The 20416-nt window shown below is 38.2% G+C and overlaps 1 protein-coding gene across 3 annotated transcripts in view; it reads left to right on the plus strand.

The window, feature by feature from the left end:
* The window catches only part of PLCL1 (phospholipase C like 1 (inactive)), a 328998-nt gene that overhangs the window by 93868 nt on the left and 214714 nt on the right, over positions 1-20416 (plus strand). The window lies entirely within an intron of this gene.

Genomic DNA, 20416 nt, shown 5'->3' on the forward strand with positions numbered 1-20416 from the left:
TTAAAATGATAGGTTTATGTTTTCTTTCCTTTTTCAAAATTTTATTGGAAAAAATCTGCTAAACCGCAGTTCTTTTATTTGCAGTTTTCATAGATTATAAAAATATGATGTTTTCAGTTGTGTATGTGTGGAGAAAATGTGTAAAATTAGAGCTTTAAAAATTTTTGACTTGGAAAGAACCTAGAGATAATTTAGCTCAAGCCTACGTTTACAGATGAGGAAGTCAGAAATTCTGAGAAGCAGAGTGACTGGAGTCATGTGGTCCCTGCAGAACAAAGGGCAAGAACTTTTGTCTGCTCCCTCTTGGCTTAGAGCCCCTTCCACCATCCTGTGACGTTTTGGATGCCCAGGTTGCACATCTACACATTGGGGGTTGATGACAATAGCTATACCTCTAAACTTGTCAAATGGGCAGCCGTGTTTCTTGAACCTAGTGGGTAATAAGTCATAGTCACATTTTTACCTTTTTGGACAGATTATTTTGAGCCAGGTTAAAAAAAACCCTGGCTTTAAAAATTCTTATATTTCAATTTACACTGAATTTTAATATCCTATCAAGGCTTTTAAAGTTTTTTTTCCCCTCTGTTTACTTTATGTTTTCATGTAGTAAGGACATTCTAGGAGAACCCAAGTAGGAAATATGTTTGACTTATTAACAGTACATATAATATTATAATACATACATAGAATAATACTGTAATAATACATATTTTTTGTTGATATTATTCAAGCAGAATATATATTTAAAGCATTCAAAATTGGTCCAAACTATAATAAAATCCTAGTAGTGACTAATAAAAATTATTTCTATGTTTTCTCTTTGCAAATCTTTGTTTTATTTTTGCTTTAGATTGAATGTTGAAATTAATGACAAAAATACCAGATTAATTGATGTGTTCCTCCTGTTGTTGGAGGTGTGATTTTAATGTATTTTAGTTATTTTTCTTCAAACTATCTTCATTTCATGTAAAACATTAATTGAAATGAATTTTATGTGTAGGTTTCCCTTACAGCAGAAGAGAAAAGGCTGGAGGCATCTTTTATCCTCCCCACTCATCCTTCTCAGAGCAGAAGCAGTGCCTCAATTTGGTGATAGTAACTGAAAGTCATTGACATCAGCTAGCACATCCAGTTTTGGTATTGTGCTAAATAGAGTAAAAGATAGTATTTACCAAATGCATGTTACAAAAGTGAGAGAAGAGCCAACAGGGGAAATGAGATGAAGTTGGAGGCTGATTTTTATAACTGAAAAAATTGACAATAGATCATTTCTTTATACTGAGACTAACTGATATTGTCAAAATTGTTTTCACTGGAAGCCACAGTTTTTATTAGTAAAGTGTTGTGTAATAAGATATTAAGGGACATTTAACTATTTTTCTAAATCCCGGACAATAGGAGGTACATTAGTGAGAGCCAGTTTCTAAGGACTACCCATTTCCTATTCTCTCCTTCTTAGCAACAACATGGCCAACTGTTGGTTCATTGCCAACCTTTGGATCACTGCCAACCTTTGGAAATCCCTGTCCTTAGAAGCTGAATAAGTGAAGCTATCATTTACTGTAACAACATTCATTCCATATTCCATTTAAAATAGGAATAGCTTTAAAATTTTTAAAAGTTATACATGCTTATTGTAAAAAATTCAAATAACAGACATGAAGAAGAGAATAATGTCATTCAAAATACCACCACTCAGAGATTATCATTGTTAATGTTTTGGTGTAGATTCTTCAAGATCATTTTATACTTATGTTTGCAATTTGCTTTTTTTTTGCAATATATCCTGGATATCCTTCCAATCAGTAAATAATCAGTCATCGTTTTTAATGAATGCCTAGTATTCCACTGAATGGTTGTACTGTAATTAATTTAGGTAGTTTCCAAAAGATGGAGTGTAAGATTGTTTTAGTTTCTTTTTTCGTAGCATAAGCAGTGCTGCAGTAAATTGGCATATATTGAACATTTACTCTGCCAGACAATGTGCTAGAAGTTGGGGCTACACAGATACATAGTACACATGTCCTGCGTTCACGGACTCAGAGGAGGAACAGGCATGGAAATATGTAATTGCAATACTGTGTGAGGTGGATAACAACAGAGCTGTGGATGGGGCCAGTGTTGGCACTAAGGATGGAGTAAGCCTGTCTGTTTGGGCACATTGGGAGAAACTTGATCAAGGATGAGAGACTTAGTCTGAAAGGATGGGTGATTCTTTACCAAGAATCACCTGGGAGAGCTGATTATGATCATTCCTCCTCAGTTTTATTTCCTAGGGAACGTGATTTAGAAGGTCAAGGGTGGGGCTCCAGGTGGTTCTGTTGCAGGTGGTCTGCTCTTTACGCTTTGAGAAATAGGCAATGGGGCACATGAAGGGGCTAGGGTGGAACACTGAATTGGAAAAGGGTTTGCTGCCAGAAGATGGAGGACCTTGGCTATCAAACTAAGGACTTTAGAGTTTATTTGGTAGATGATAGGAAGTCATTGAAGGTTTTGAATATCATGATTAGGACCGTGTATTAGGTAAACTAATTATGGAAGTGTTTTCCAAGCCTCTTGTGTTGAGGTAATTAACTCTTCTTGGTTTGCTGTTATTTTCATCATCAATAAATCAGAACTAAATGCTGGCTGGGCAGGGATCAGTGCTTCTCAAACTTGAATGTGCCTATGAAGCACCTGGAATCTTGTTAAAGTATAGATTCCTATTCAGTTAAGTCTGACGAAGGGGGCTGACATTCTGCTTTTCTAGCAATCTCCCAGGTGATGTTGACAGTCATGATCTGTGGATTACACCAGCATAGAAGATGTACTAGTAGAGGGTTTTGGCTTAAATGAGCATCTCTATTTTATTTTTCACGTGTGAATGTGCCCTATGATCTCAGGACTTCAGTAAGCTCACTTTGCAAATCTGCTATGTTAATACCCCAACAAAGTTATATTTCAATTGATCCCTTTCTCTGTGCAAGTAACATCCTTTTTATTCATGATTTACTATGTGAAAGCTTTGATGCGAAGCCCTCCTATGTATGTATGTAACTCAGTCAATTTTTGCGTTTAATCTTAAGCATTTTCAAAGAACTGGAAAATGCTATTAAGTAGAAGGAGCTTTCACAGACGAAGAGGTTTGGCATTGGTTAAGTGTATTGTGTCATAAAGCCACAATTACGTATTTCTTGCTATAGTTGTTCCTTAGTCAAATACAACCAACCAACAGATGAATTAAAAAGTATGCTTTAGAGTATCCGTAACTCTACCTTTTTGTTTGCCTTTACTACACTTATCCTCTCTCTCATTGAACTTGAACTCCTCCTGGTATACAGATTTTATGTTGACTAGAAAGGAAGCATAAGTATCTTATAGGGAAGAACAATTTAAAAACCCATTAAGTAGTATCTTATTGAATGTTCTTCCATCAACTGAGGCCCATCGTATGTTTGCTGTAGGATTTAGGGGTGAGAGAGGTGGCAACTAAATACATACAAATAGCATGCAACTGTTACATTCATGTAGCACTTTAGGGTTTATTCAGAGTCAGGTCCTTGATTTGACCCTCATAACATCATGTGAGGTAGGCAGGACACGCATGATTATCCGCATTTTACAAATGTGTGGAGACTGAGGCTCGGAGGGGTGAAATGATTTGCCTAAGGTCAAAAGCAGTAATTGTCAATGCCTGGTTTAGAGTCCAGTGTGTTATCCATCACAGCGTGCAAAATTCGGAAAGTAAGATAGGACTTAAATGCTCTAGTTAGCTGGACTTTAGGTGACATTGTATCTGTTGGGGAAATGTTCAACTTCAAACAACAGAAAGCTTGACTCAAAGCAGCTTAAACAAATGACGTTCAATATTTTCATGTAACTAGGAGCCTGGAAGTATGCATTTGCTGGTCCTGGTTCTGCTGCTCACTGACCCAGGCTCTTTCTGACTTTTCGCTCTGCCTTTCTTATACTCATTGACTTTCATCCTCATAGTTACAAGATGGCTGCCCCAGTTTTGGGCAGAAAGGGTATGGAGTGCGTGTGCAGTAGGAGAGATGCTACCTTTATCTGTCTCTCTTATCAGGAAAACAAATAGCTGCCCAGAAATTCCACCAGCTGACTTCTATAAAAGTTGTGTTGGCCAGAGTTGGCACATGTCCGTGAGTCCCCTCTCTCCTCCCCACAAAAGAGGCAGAGAAAGTCAATATTTGGCTTTTTCAACCTTAAAAATAGAGGTAGGCAAGGGAGAAAGGTGGTCGGGAGTGGGTGTTGGGTGAGCCAGCCTGCAGTGTCTGTCACAGCCTTACTGTAATTCCATTTGGAGCAAACAGTATTGGATAAACATCCAGTGAACATCCCTATACATTCCTGCCATTGTAGGAAGTTTGTGATTATTGCTTCTGAGTGCTGGGTAGCTTTTTCTGATTACCTCCTGAGAAAGTCAAATTTAAATAACTCCCATGTCATTTATTTTGGCGTCATTACATGGGGGGAGGGAGGTGGGAGTAGTTTTGCTCAGTAGTTCTTTCCCAGCATATCTATTTCATGAGATTATTTGTGAGATAGTTACATGCCTACTTTATCATCCTTTGTAAACATTGGTTTTCTGCATGCTTGTAAATTAGTAAAGAGAAGGAATTAAAATGTGCTTGTTGTCTCTAAGAACGGGGTGTAGGATCAGCAGGCCTTGGATTCTGTGTTTGCCTAGAGCTGAGTGTTCTTATGAAGAAGCGCAGGCCTATTCATGAAGCTACTTTAAGTTGTAGCAAAATGATGACACATGTGACTCTCCCAGGTGAAGGGAGCAGGCAGCACAGTTCTGGAGTCAGATGGACTTGTGTTACGATCCCGGATCACCTTCTGAACCGCAGTCTTCTGGTTTTTGAAGTGTCGGTAACGGTGCTCACCTCAGAGCTGGAGGATTCATGATGCGACGTGTGACTGGCAGCACCGCAGAGCTGGGTTAGAGAAGGAGTGTGCTGTGTCTCGGCTCCCCTTTCTCTCTGTAGTTCCTTGCTTCCTCTACAACACCCTGGCTTGTTGAACTTGGAAGCAGTTTGTTTCTCTTGATAGAAAGGTTTAGTTTTTGTTTCTTACGGAAAGGGGAAGTAATTTAGAAACTTTGGCCCAGTGGACTTCCCTTCTGATTAAATCCACAGTAATCCTGTCTAATGAAAGAAAGGCAAGTATCTAATTAAATGATCATTAAGTTATCACTTTGGAGAAAGGATGCTCTCGACCCAGGATAAAAGTTCTGCCTCAAAATGGAATCCATTGCCGTCCCCTACCCTCCTTTCCCCTTCATCCCACCCCAGTAAGTTATCCTGAGTCAGAGGAAGTAAAAAGTGCTATTGTAAGGTCATTTTGAAAGGAAAACGCTAATTTGTATGTGTGAATCTAAATGACTATAGGTAAATCAAAGATCATTTTAATTTTTCTTTTTGTTGTATATTTTTCATATATATGTAACCAAATTTTCATATATAGAAATTCATGTAATTCTTAATGAAGTCAATGGGGGCTACTTTCTGAGACAGTTGGTTTTGTGATATTTATAAAGCAGGTTGTAAATTATAATTAAATGCTACCATCCCTTTGGTTTGCTAGTTCCAATGAACACTTTAGAAAATTTAATCATATTTACTTTGTTTTTAATTTTTTTTTTAAAGATTGGCACCTGAGCTAACATCTGTTGCCAATCTTCTTCTTCTTCTCCCCAAAGCCCCCCAGGACATAGTTGTATATTTTAGTTGTGGGTCCTTCTAGTTGTGGCATGTGGGATGCTGCCTCAGCCTGGCCTGATGAATGGTGCCATGTCCTTGCCCGGGATCTGAACTGGCGAAACCCTGGGCCGCCGAAGTGGAGTGCATGAACTTAACCACTTGGCCATGGGGCCGGCCCCTACTTTCAACAGTATACTTTGAAAACAGTTTTTTGCACAAATTTGATAAACAACCAAGAAGTGCTTCAGTGATAAGTTGGGTTTCACCTTACAAAGGCCATTTGTATATAGTAGAAGCCAAGTTTGGAACTTTGCAGTTTGGTGTCATAGAATGATCATGAGAACCAAAATTAACGTGTGAAATATGGGCCTAGAGTGAGAAGGCTTGAGGAGAAGGAAACACATTGTGAAACTCTAAGGCATGGTGGTTTTAAAGCTTATTGGAAGTATACCCTGCACTTCCTACTGAATTGATCATCTTTTGGGGATACTGTCACATATAATGAGGTCTTTTTTTTCAGTAATTGCTGTCCTCATTCAAGGATTATATGTCACCCTTCATTTTATAGGCCAAAATGCATTTTTGAAATGACGAGTTGAGATTAAAATGATAAATCCGAGTAATAGAAGAAATCAAACTAGGTCTTAAGAAAATGAAACCTATGACTTTGTTGTCTAGTTGTCCCCAGGCTTTCACTGAACTAAATGAGGCAGATTATAAACTGTACACTATTTAGTGGAGGCATTTGCATCCTGCTCATACTCTGAATTTTAAATTATTGGCAGAGATTATTTTATCCGGTGTATGAATATATACCAAAATTAACACAAATGCAATATGTACTTTAAAAGCTCTTAAACAGATTTTTAAAAAAAATTTCTTTATGAGATGCATCAGATCTATGCATAAGTAAGTAGAATAGTATAAATAAAACATCAAGAGAATTGCATAGTGAACGTTCATGAATCTCCCCCCAGCTTCAACCATTCACAACTTGTGGTCTGCCTGGTTTCACCAACTCCTCCTTCCACTTCCTTCTTTTCCCAGTATGGATTATTTTGAAGTAAGTCATGTCGTTTCATTCATAAATATTTCAGTATGTGACTCTAAAAGATAAAGACTATTCCCAATATTACACAGTTTGAAATGGCTTTTTTAAATGGTAGAAGTGTAAAATGTGAGAATGGCGCTTAACATCAGGCATATCGAGTTGCATATCCATGTGGTTTTTACACATCTGTCTGCTTCCAGCCTCATTTTCTACAATCCACCACTTTTGCTGCTTAATGTTTGGTGGCCTTTGTTTACATATAATTTAGTTAAAATGTTAAAACAGCTTTGAGTTTGTTTTCCTTTCATGGGTGACTTTTTTCCAGGTGGAAATTTTTGTCTCCACAGGGTAGTTGATCTTGGTTTACATGGAAATGTTACCTCTGAGAACAGTTCCACATGACCTCTGATGACTCTCTGACAGCACTCTTCTGTCATGAAACCACTCCATGTATTTGAGAGCTGATGGAAAGGAAACAAAAACCCCTAAATTTAAGATTTGGGATTTAAGATGGACATGCCGTTTTCATTTGAAAAACTGTATATTACTTTTAGTATTTTCTGATTAAGCTGCAAAGTATACTTGAACATTTTCATAATGATACTTTTTGGGCCAGGACTATGACCCATTTTTTTTGTTTAATTCTGTTATGTGTAGTATCTATTTGTTCTGGATTAGAGGATTTGGTTTGACATGGGTGGATTTGCAGATTAGTGTGTAAGGACATACATTATAATGAAGTTTTATTTTTGTTAAAGACAATGGAGGCGATATAGAGTCTTGTGGTTCAGATTGTGGTTTTTGGGGTCAAACTGCCCAGAGTTTGAGTACCTGCTCCACCAGCTAATAGCCATGTGCTCTTAGCTAAGTCACATAACTTCTCAAAGCCGAAGTTTCCTTATCTGTAATAGAATAATAATAGTACTTACCTCCTGTATTTTTTTGATGTGGATTAAATGAGATAAGAACAAAAATTATCATTAGTTTTGCCTTAAATTCAACAGAGGTATTTATTTGTTACTGAAAAATTTTCTAATGCTGTATTTTCTTTAGTAACAAAACATAAGCATTGTTGGTTTCTGGATGTTAGGTGAATGTGCATTATAAATTTAAAAGTATTAAGAGGCAAATTTGTTATTCTGAGGTTTGGTAGCTACTTAAAATTTTCTATGAGAACTTTCATACCCTTCAGGCCTGTGATCCATTTAGTTCCAGTATTGCATATACTGTGCAACATTGCCTCAAGAAGCATGTGATGGAAGCTGAGGCTGGTCGTCTTTGTCATCCTAGAAGTGGCCCTAGTTTACCTTGAGTCCCATTTAGATTCATTTAAGAAGCTGTTAAGTGTGTTTGTGTTTTCAGTTTGTGCCACATGTTGTAGTAACTAGGGTTCACCATCTCCAATATAGAGCAACAGGCACTTTAGCTGAAATGCTCGTGTCCGCTTTGAGGAGGCACAGCTCAGCTGCAGTGTTCTGGCATTTGCTCCTTAGGACTAGGCCTGACAGGGCTTGATATCCTATCCTGAACACCAAGCCTTTGATTTGGTCAAATTTCAGTTCTTGGCTGGCTTGGTGGGTCCTTGGGGCCTTTAGTGTTAGTTAGCTTTGTCCTGGTCCTGGGATAGGTTACCAGGCCCAAGGGCCTCGATAGATCAGAGGACAGTGGGACACTGTAAAACAGGAAAGTAGTCCTGAAATGGAAATTGGAGAGATACCTACCTGCTTCCTGGAGTTGCCAAATCCCATTCTTGGGTTATGTGAACTTAGAGCTTGTCACTCTCTAAGTATACTTTGTTTTATTTTTGTCACATTGGCATTTCACACCCCAGAGATGCTTACTGTGTCATTTGCAAAATTTGAAACATCAGATTACTCAGTCTCTTCTAGTCCATTTATAAAATGTACAGCGAGGCTGATTTTGGTATCACTCCAAGAACCCTTATGTTTTGCCCTTCTTCCATCTGAGAAGTAACTGTTTATCCCTAAATTTGTGCTCTGTTCCTGTTTCATGTTCCTGATGGGACATTTCTCATAATATCTATAACTTATTAAAATGGGATTTTGTGTGCGTGTGTTTCCTTGTTCTTTGACTCAAACATCCTGGGTTCAAATCTGAGTTCTGGCACTAAAAAATTGGTCACGTTTACCTCTCTCAGTCTCTGTTTTCTAAACAGTAACATAAGGATAATAATAGTATCTGCTTCATAAAGTTGGGCATTCTACATAGTGTACTGCAGAGCATTCAGTACAGTGCCTGCCGTCCCTTAAGGACTCACAGAATATTACTGGTTTTGTTATTGTCATCACCACACCACCATCGCCTCTGACCAAAATAACACAGCACATTTCTATCTCCTTTTTCGTATTCCTGTTTGCTCTTCAATATTTATTGAGTGTCTAGTGGACAGCTCAGGGACCGTTTTTCTAGGCACTGAGAATATGGGGTTGAGCAAAACAGAGTCTCCATGAAAATCAAGCTTTTGCTTCTATTACTTTGGTAAAATTGCATTGGCAAAGATCTCCGGTGACCTTTTTAACAAGTCCAAAGAATTTTTTGGTCCTGCTCTTGTTTATGCTTTGTAATATTTGAAACTGTTAATTATTCCCTTCTTTAAACTCTCTCTTTCCTTGAATACTCTAACACCACACTTTCTTTTGATTCTCTTCCCAACTTTCTGACTGTTCCCTCTGACCATTGACCTAATTTCTTGCCCTTTAAATTATTCCCTAGATTTCTGTTCCTGATCCATTTTTTCTCCTTTACTTTTTCAGGGATTGTAAACTGGTGTCCTGTATGTCAAACCAGTATGCTATTGAGCTTTTTGGCTGGAACAGAATTAAAAAAAAATTTTTAGTGAGTTGCCAACTTAAAAAAATTGGCAGATTTCATATAACAATTTGAATTTCACTTGCTCTTGAAAAGAACACATCTCATTTTTTCCCAGTAGCTTCTAGTACTAATTATATGCTGTGAGACCAACATATTTTTCTTTACACCTGATGTTGTGTAGGCATCAAGACTCAATCTGTTCACAACTGAACTCATTATATACCTCATTTTGTCTTTTTTATTCTAGTTGATAAGGTGCTGTTTACTGAGGCACTCAAGCCAGGGCCTGATGAGTGAGAAGCCTGTGGGAGAACCCATGGCACTTCACTTGTCTGGTCTTCCCATTACCTCCGTGGCTCCCAGGGCCTTCTCATTACCTCTTTCCCCTACCCTGCACCATGGGATTCATGCTGGCAGACATCTAGCTCCCTGACATGCTTCTTATTTTAAATGCCAACTTAAGTGTTTTGGCTATCACTTTAGTAATTTTAGGCTTAATTCAATTCCTTTAAGAATCATACATTATTTCAACAAATGTTTATTGAGTGTCTGATAAACAGCTCAGGTACTGTTTTCTAGCTGCTGAGGATAGAGTGTTAAACAAAACAGACCCGTTGCTTTCATGGTGCTTGTGTTCTAGTGGAGGAGAAACACAACATATAAATAAATATAATGTTAGTAGTGATAAGCATGATGAAGAATTCTTAGATACCTATCTAGTAATTTGTATACATTTAGGTTGTCACTTCATTTACTGAGACAGACTAAGGCGAAGAGTAAGAACAAGACTTTGGAGGAACTGAATTACTATCACACGAAGTCGGGCATCAACATCTCGGATGCTTTAGATCCAGGATCTGGTTTTGTCCATCTAGAACTATCTGAATGCTTGCTAGTACTCAGCAATAATTAATTCACGGGGATAGTGTAGTTTAGATTATTTTGTACTTTATATGGCCATTTTTATTGGAAAAGTAATTTAAAAAAATAGTATAAAGTTTATGAGCCTTAATTAAATGAAATCTTTAGTTGATGTAATTTGATGAGCTATAGCGTTTCCTAATGATCCATTGCTAGTCCTTGCCCAGACCAAGCAGGCTCCTGCCTCAGGGCCTTGGCACTTAAGTTCTTTCTCCCAACAATGTTCTTCTTCTAGATTTTTGTAAAATTTTCTCCCTCACTTCACCCTTCACCATGCTACCCAAAATAGTGCTTTCTCCCCAGCACTTTCTGCTTCCTTACCCTGCTTCACTTTTCTTTATAGCATTTAACACCTCCTGACATACATGTGTCTGTTATATGTCTATCTCACTAAAGTATATGCTCCTTATGAGCAAGAATTTGTGTGGTTTGATCACTGCTATGTTCTCAGCACCTAGAATAGTGAATGACACATAGTGGTCAATAAATATATTCACTAAGTAAATAAATCAATGCAAAAGAGTTTACTGACTTTGCAGAGGAATGTTTTAGAATGTGTTAAGTAGGACAGATTAAATTCTATGTTTAGGGGAAATCTATCTAAAGATCGAGATTGCTTTCATAAGAGGAATCAGACAAATAGTGATTGATGTTAAATGGAATGGACTCTTGGAGGAAATAAAATAAATCTTAGTTGGGGAAATTAAGAAAAGAAAAAGGAATGGGGCAGGCAATTTAATGTTATTCATTTGAATACATTGTCCAAGAGTACAAATACTCAGAAATATCTGAGTACAGAAGATGCTATGGAACAGCATCTCCATCTGTGAAAGAACAAACCATCCTTGGACCTTAGGATCATTGTCTAACTTAGCTCTGGTGCAAAATCCCTGAAGAATCTGGGCAACGTAAATTGAGTGATTGGCATCTCATTTCAGTTTTTATTACTGCCTCTTAGTCTCCTGTGCTCTTATTGGTAAGTTTTTATTTTCCTCTCAATTAATGTATTTATTGGTTGCTTACAAAGTAAAAGTGTTGTCATAGATAACAGTTTTCAAATAAAAAAACAACTTCTGACCACCAGTAAAACCTAAGGGGTTTTCTGGAGGACGCTTGCTTGAAGGTGTAAGAGAAAGGTGGTTGAAGTGGACATCCTGTCCCCACCCCCAAAGTTTTCACAGCTACAGTGATTTTTCTCCAAAGATTGTAAACATTGTTTTTTTTTTTTTAACCCCCCATTGCCATCCTCTGTCTTCCGCAACTTTACCAGCTGGAATTTTGAAAAAAAGTCTCTAAACTAGAGAAACAGAAAAATGAATTAGATACATATACATTGAGAACTGATGTCTTTCGAGATTGAATCTGTGAATAGCAGGTAGTTTGTTCAATCATAAAGATACGTGTTTCTAAAGTGTACCCCTTTCGTGGTGGGGACTACAGATGATAGAAATTAAGCTTTTACTAATCAGAATCTGGATTCAATATGTGAGGAGCATTTCAATCTATTTTGTTCATCATTACATTATTACTCAGCACAGGTTGAATGCTTATATGTGAGACATTATAAGGTGTACAAGACTAAGTAATAAGCAGTTTATAATCTAGCAGAAGGGATAAGGCAAATAAGCTACCACTGCAATACAGGTGAGTACTGTAGTAAATGAATAAAATAAAAGCTGACAAAGGGACTGCTCCTAGTCAAGATGCAGAAAAGGCAAGAGGCAGGAAGTAGTGTTTGTGCTGGATCTTGAACAAGATTTTCTGATGAATGGATAGGCAATCTATATGAGCAGATACATGGAGGTGGAAAATTACGGGTCATGTTAATGCAACAGCAATGTTGCAGAAGAGGCAGAAGGAAATGAAGTCGAGAGCCAGGGTGGAAAATTTGCCAGTGATAAGGAAGGATACCGCCAATTTAGAGAGAGAAACAAAGACTGAATATACAGAACAATGTGAGGTAGAGGAGTGGAGGAGATTCGTTCATAGCTTCCAGCTCATTAGATTAGGGGGCAAGGTCATCTGTTGAGAAGGAGGGGGATGGAAGTTATCTTCAGATCCACTTATTCCAAGAACTTTATTTCAGAGATATATGTCTTGAGAGGTTATGGCCTTGTCCATGGTGACAGTTTGATTCAGGAAACTAGAATCCAGGTCCTCTGATTTCAACTCCAAGTGTTCTTTCTTGGCAAAAGTCAAAATCCCCCAAAGACCTATATACCAAAAATAATTTTCTAAGTTAAGCATTTCTCATTAAATATGTAACTTTGATCTGTGAACATGATAATGCAGGCTATAAAGGAATCAAGTGAACTCTTATAAGAGTTTATAAACGTCTCTTTTTAAAGGAAAAAAAAGAAGAGATTTATTGTTTTCAGTTGAAAGATCGTAACAGAAGCACTGTGTGTCAAACAAGGACAGCATCCTGGCTGTGGCTCAGGAGACTATTGGGGTCCACCGAATGGCCCCTTTTTCTTTGCTATCATACTGTTTTTGTAGGCCTGGTATCCAGCTATCCTGGTAACCAAGAAAGAGCCCTCTTGGTCTGCTGCTCTTGTGGATCTGTAGATCCTGAGATGGATAGTTCCAGACAATGTCTTATCTTCAGTTACTTTCGTGGGTTTTGCATAATTGGAAGTTAGACATTCAAAATGGTTTCTGGTCATTCATGCCACTTGATCGTCCAAGGATGAAGGGGTAATATCGGTAATTATTGGACTTTAGGTAGCATGGCACGTTTGGGGTTGGCAGCTGTCGGTCTCAAGTGTGAATGCAACATTGTATCATTGGTATCGCATGAGGGTTTAGAAGAGAACGAGGAGTTAAGGTTATACAGAGCAAGTTTGCCTAGACAATATATCCCTGTTGCTTATCTCTGGCAGAGGAAGCTCCCCAATAGTTTTGTAGGCTGAAGGATTATTTGCACAGATATAAAAATGAACTTGCTGGGATGACGAGCAGGATGGACTTACCACCCTGGGCTTTTAAAAATGGCGAATGCCAAGCTTTTCCGTGTACACACATACGTGTGCTAAGAGACTGAAAATCTTGAGATAATCCTTGGGGAAACGTTGGATTGAGTCGTGGGAATGAACCTCTCTGATTCTCTAAGTGAACACTGACCCTTTGCAAGAGGAGGTGTTTTAGGTTTTGAGATTTCCTAACCAGGATTTCAGATTAGTTTCAGAGACAGATCTTAGCATCCAGAACATGAAATTGCTGATTTTGCACTCCTGTTACTATTGATCTAGAGGAAGTTGCATTTTGCACAAAATTCGTGTCTAAAATCTGTTGACATGGTTCATGAGATTTTACAGGCTGTGAGACAGTTAACCTAAACAAATGATTTATGGAATACCAAAAAGAAATTTTGGTCCATTAGTGGGCCAACTTGTGTTAGCATATTTTGATACAATATTTTTCTTAACATGAGTCTTTGTTAGTTAGGAGAAGTCATAATAATTCTCTAGCTCAGGATTGGGAGTCTTTTCTTAAAGGATCAGATAGCAAATATTTTAGGATTTATAAGCCATACAGTCTCTATTGCAAGTTCTTAACACTAGCTACTGTTTTAACACAAAAGCAAACACAGAAATTATGCAAACGAATGGGATTGGTTATGTTCAAATAAATCTTTATTATAAACGCATGTGGTGAGCCATAGTTTGGTGATCTTTGCTCTAGTCCAATGACTGTATTTTATTAAATCTCAGATAAGTGTCTGGCTAAAGGTTACACAAGGCAAGCTTGGGACAGAAATCTAGATATTTTCCTTTCTTCTCCATTGAAATTTTTTTAAAAAAATTATTTTAATTATTAAATAATTACAAAAGAATCTTCATTAGGTATGTAGAAGGCATAAAGAATAACAATAAAGTGAACATCTGTGTGACCGTCAGGAGTCAGTTTAAGAGGAGAACGCTACCGTTTCATTGGAAGCGCTGTGCATGCCCCTCTCCAATCCCTTCTCTTTCCTCTCCACCCCAGAGGCATCTACACCTGGATTTAGTGTTTTTTTTTCCTCTGTTTTTCTTTATGGTTTCACATCAGGTATTTATATTCTTTTTGTAGGGTTTAAAAAGTTATTCTTAGATAGTTTCATTTCATTTCTCTAGTATTAAAAGTTTGGAAGAAGATAGCCAAAGTTTGCTTAATGAATAGTTACTAAGCAAAATTTCTCCTTGGGTTTATTCTTGGCAATATGCTGAGAGGTCCAGGAAGCCAGAGTGGAGTGCCTGCAGTATCTGACTCTCATTCACTTCATGGCCTCTTCTTGGGTTTCTTGTGCCAGAGCAGAGAACGTCATGGGCTGACAGACAAGTGTAGGAGTTTAGTGGCTTTCTACTCCCACCTCTCTTCCTGAGGAAATTGCTGTGGTAAATGAGGGCTGTTTCTAGAAATGGCAAGGTCTATTGGTCTAACAGTGATTTTGTCTTTCAACTAAATGCATATGACAGTACCATAAGTTTTTTGGAATATATTAATTGGAGAAATTTTTTTTAAAGAAAAATTTTGTTTGTGGCATATAATTAATAAAAAAGATCAATCTCAAGCATAATATTTGGTCAACAATCAAAAACATAACTAATTCTAATCTTTGTGAATATTAGATATGTGAATGTTAGATATTAGATTATGATTTAGATTGATAGATTTCCTTGCTTTCTAGGTACCCAAAACTTTTTTAGAATCTAATTTTTCAGGGCTTGACTTTGGTGACTCTATATGAAAAGCATTTTGTGATCTACTTACACAAATGCTCCGATTTTTTTCCCGTACATCTGTAGACGATTTGCCTGGCTCCCTGTAGGTTGTTCCCCAGGGATAGTGAGAAGCTTGAGCTGATCCATCCACATACCTCATCTGGTCACCTCTGTGGGATGACCGGCTTGTGAGTTTTAATCTCTGACGATGGCATGGAATGAAAAGAACTGGGGTTTTGCCATGAGAGGTTGGCACCATGCTCCAGTATCTCTCTCAATTATCTCAAGATGTTTTTCAGATTTCCATCCTAACTACAACTGCTCTAGTCTATAATTTCTTACTTTGATTACATCAGTACTTTCCTATTTGACCTTTTTGCCTCTTTTTCAGTGGTTCTCAGTTAAAGCTGCACACTGGAATCACCTGAGAGCTTTAAAAATTATGCCTAGTCTATCCCTCAGAGATTTCGATTTAATTGACCTGGGATACAGTCTGGGCATATTAAAATCATATTAAATTTTTAAAAGCTCTCCAGGGGAGTCTCGTGGGCAGGTAAGTTGAGAGCCACTGCTCTAGTACAAGAAGGTCATCTGTTTTAACCTATCATCTGATGTAAGAAATATTTGAGAGGGAGAATGGATAGGACTTGGGGAGTGATCGCACATTTGGGATGAGGAAGAGGAATGTGCATAGGATGTTGCTTAGGTTTTGTGCTTGTTCAATGGGTGGATGGTGGTGCCATTTACTGAGATAGCAAAGATCGGCATGAGGCTTAGGAGAGAAAATAATGATTCAGTTTTGGATGACAATTTGAGCAACCCATAGAACATCTATTTGGAGATAAAGAAAGAGCATCTCAAGTATTTGAGCTGGCCAAAATTGGAATAGGGGTTTACTCTTTATTTGTAAATATATTAAAGAATCCTTCCAGATGTTATTCACTTTTGCTTAAATATTTCTAGCAATAGAGAATGAATTACCCATTCTATCTTTGAACAGCTAAAATAGTTCAGAAGTTCTTTCTTACATTGATGCTGAATATGCCTTCCTCCTAAGCTCTCTCCAGTTAGTCTTTTTTCTGCTTTTGGGGCTTTGCATCGCAAGTCCACTTTCTCTTCCATGTCTCAGAAGAAATTTATTCTCAAATGTTCTCTTCCTTGGGATCAAGGTTACCAGTTCCTCATTTAACATGTTTACAGTAGCCAGACTTTCTAATATATCTTCTTATCAAGCCTTCGAAAACATAAGTGTTAAATACCTTAAGCTTGATTAATTAAGAGAATAAGCATTTCTAGATCATGTCTTCATCTAAAGACATTACATGTCATAATTCTTTAAAAAACTCTGTATGTTTGCAGTGTAGAAGAGGTGATATTCTCCTAAATAGTTATTTTTCTCTCTTTCTATGCCCTATTATATTAAAAAAAGTTAGATTTAAAAATAGAAAATTCATGTAAAATACATTATACTTTGTTAAATAAAAGATCACTTATAATTATCTTGACTTTATCTCAATCTGGAAAAATACTTGACCTCTTTGTTTCAAGAGAAAAATATGCTTATTTAAAAGTCTGTAAAGTTGGTGCCGGCTCCATGGCTGAGTGGTTAAGTTCGTGTGGTCTGCTTCCCGGCCCAGGGTTTTGCCGGTTCGAATCCTGGGCGCGGACATGGCACCGCTCGTCAAGCCATGCTGAGGCGGCATCTCACATGCCACAACTAGAAGGACCCACAACTATGTACAGAGGGGCTTCGGGCGAAAAAGGAAAAATAAAATCTTAAAAAAAAAAAGTCTATCAAGTTGTAGAATATCGTCACTTAAAAAAAGGCCAAAACATGAGACTTTTGCTGTTCCTCTTGTGGAATATTTAATCTTCAAGGATAAATGTGGCATTCAATTTCCCACTGCTTCTATTCCAGAAGGTACGCACACATTTGGACAACTGATCGCTCTTTTCTTCCCTCGGAAACTGTTTTGAGCTTGGAATTTGTTGTTTAGATCATGATTCATACGTCAGAGAGGAATTGGAGAGTCTCCTTTAGGTACTTGGCAGAGCCAGGACATGTTTCCATATATAGCTGGAAAAACCTTTGTCGCTCATTCTGGCTTGAGAGAATGTTATTAAAAGTTGATTCCTGAGTTCTTTTTTGCTAAGAAACAGCTGAAAATTTGTGCCTGGAAGAACTAAGGTTTGCTTCAACATAGAGGACTGGCTGTGTGTTCCAGAACCTTCCCTAGGTGTCCTCGGTCACTCCCTTCACAGCTCTTCCATGGACATATGTGGGTGGCTGTTGTTGATTTCTTCCTGGCCCACTTCCTACTCTTGGCCATGGGAAGCCCCACAGGCAGCCTTTGCAGAGCTGAATCAAGGCAGTGCCTAATCTCCTGAGTCATGGCCAGAGGCTCCTCAGTTACTCTCTGAGGATGGGATCTGTTTACCTCAGAGTTCCCTCTCTGAGAGGATATTTGGAATTTTGGATGGTGGCCTGGAATTTTGGAGAGTGGAGTTCTCTAGGGAAAAGTTGTGCTAGTAGCCGTCAGCTTATAAAGTTTATACTGTCTGCCCTTTGATAAGGGTCAGATGATGTAGTAAATGTTCTTTGGGAAAATGAAAAGTCCAGTAAAGCTTCAGTTCTGGCTTTGCACATCCCGTGCCCCGCAGGCATCAGTAGAGGGAATGAGGAGGGAGCCCTGTGTACCTTTCCTTCCAGCTCCACGGATTGCAGTTCTGCTCAGCTTTCAAGCTCGTCTTCAAGTCAGACTGTGATAGACCTGTGTTTGCATCTTGGTCCTTATCGAGTATGGAATTTCAGTCGAGTGAATTTGCTGCTTTGGACTTGTTTTCCTCATTTGTGAAAGGGAGTTAACAAGGTCTACTGCACTCGGTGTTAGGTGGGGATTAAATGAGATTAGATGGATTAATGTATATAAAGTGGTCAGCAGATCCCAGGAAAGCAAGTGTTTTCACTCAAAAGAGCATGAACTTAGGAACCATTCACATTTGGGTTCTGTCCTGTTCTGTTCTTTCCTAGCTGCGTGCTGTCTAATTAAAGATGTTCAAGAATTTATGTTCCGCAATCCTCAGCTTTATTCTGTGTAAAACTATCATCCTCAGAAGGCTGTTTTATGATTTAAGTGGACAGCCTTGCCCTACTTGGGCTGCAATTAGTAGACTCTTAACAAGCACTAGCTCCGTTTCTCACTCCCCTTCTCCGAAGGTTTTTCCCGAGCCCTTCCTCCATCCCACCGTTCCTCAGAGGTGATTATTCCTTTTCTGGCTCTTTCAGTTTTCTTTTTGTTTGTTTTTGTTTATAACCTTACGCCATAATTTATTTCATTCTCTTTCTCTTTGTGTGTCTGTCTCTTCTCCACTTGATGGCCATTACTTGGAAGCAGTCTTCATCTCGTTGTTCCAGTCAGCCTCAGATATTGAACCACATTCCTTTCTTCCCAGCAACTTGGAAAAGTCTCCCTAAATTCTTTTAAACTTGAATTCCAGGTTAATTCAAAGTTAATTTTTTAATCTTTTCTGCCCAACTCAAATATCCTGTAATAAACAACTAGAGAAGTGAATAGCATTGTGTTCAGTGTAATGCATATTACATTTGGTATTTACTTCAAAGTCCAATAACTTTGTGTCATTATTGTTGCTCTTCAAAGTTGTAAGAGAGAAGCTAGAATAAATAAAGATTATCCAGAAATGAAAGCTTTACACTTTGATATAAAACTAATTGACATGGTGTTCATTTAAAACAAACTAAGCTTGCACACATTGTAAAATGAATCATAATCCAGAATGTTGATATTTGGGGTACAATGTACCTTATTTAAAAGCCCCAAGAGCACATATTTGTGATATTGATTTAGTTATCTTTTAATAATAGTTTAGCAGTTCGGATAAGAGAAGATTTTGAGAGAATATCCAAAAATCAGATTTTCTTCAAGAGTAGAAAAAAATCCGGTTTCCCTCAGAGATGATAAAGGTTTAAATACAAATTCAAACTGCGTGGCACAGGAGGTTTTATTTGTCTTTGAAGATCATGCCTTGCTTGCAGGTATCATATTAGGCAGTGAGAATTCAGAAGTTCCCAATACTGTGAATCATTCCTCTCTTTTTCTAGCATCCTGCTTAATTTGTGTGGAATGCATCATGTCCTGAGTCGGGTACCTGAACACTTTTAGAATATAATGTTGATTGGAACAACAGGTCAAGAATGGTTTTCGGTAAAACATTGAGCGTTTGCTCAATGACCTGTAACATAGCCTGTGCTTTTTCTCCTGGCCTCTAGTATCTGCTGCTCCTGAGTCTGTGCCAGAACACACAGAGAAGCATTCCAGGCACCCCTGGAATGCATTCTTTGCATGCATTGCAATCTCTGGAAAGTTATGCTTTTGAAGAAAATGGAGAGAAGTGCTACACTTCATACATCTTTACACGTCCAGGGTTATTTCCTAATACCAGACCCTTTTAGGCCTCATTAAAAATAGATTTGAGCAGCAGCATTGGCCACTGCTACAGGGAATACTGAAGCTATATTCATGGCCTTAGCTATCACATAAAATGATGGCTGAGGAAAAGGGTACTGTCTGTGAACATCAGCTTGGTTTTCTAGCTAGGCAAGCAATACTAAAATTTTTTTCCTTTTTGCTGGACCTTCAGATTTTGGTTTGGGAAAGGACCGTTGACTTCAACAATGCAAGCTGAAATACAGAGGTAAAATGATTGGAGAAAGGCAGGAACTGTGTTTTATCCTAAGGAATAGGGAGTGAATACCTTCCCCTGTGATGTGACTTCATGGGTGTTTCCCACTCTTTCTTTCTGGAGGCAGAGGTGGCTTTTAGTTACTAGGCAAAAAATGCCTGTGTAAAAAGACTTGGAATTGAAGTCGGGTACCTGATGGTTACTATGGATTTTCAATAAGTTTTCTTCTTTAACCTGAGGAGTGACTCAAGGGTTCTGAGGACTTGTGAGCCCATTTTGTGGAAGAAAGAGAATGCATTTGGGGAGGTTGCAATCACGGTGGCCAGCCCTCAGCTGCCCTAGACTCCCAGAAATCAGATTGCCCAAGGGCTTCTCTGGAGTGAAAGATTACCCTATTGTTTCTCTGAAACTCCTCCTGCCAAGCCCTAGCTCTATAAACCCTCCTGCTTTCCTCTCTTGTTAAGGCAGATTTGAGAGAATCTATCCTCCCACCTTCTCGTTTTGGC

The sequence above is a fragment of the Equus asinus genome, chromosome 4 (genome assembly GCF_041296235.1).
Source record: "Equus asinus isolate D_3611 breed Donkey chromosome 4, EquAss-T2T_v2, whole genome shotgun sequence".
In the NCBI taxonomy this organism is placed as follows: domain Eukaryota; kingdom Metazoa; phylum Chordata; class Mammalia; order Perissodactyla; family Equidae; genus Equus; species Equus asinus.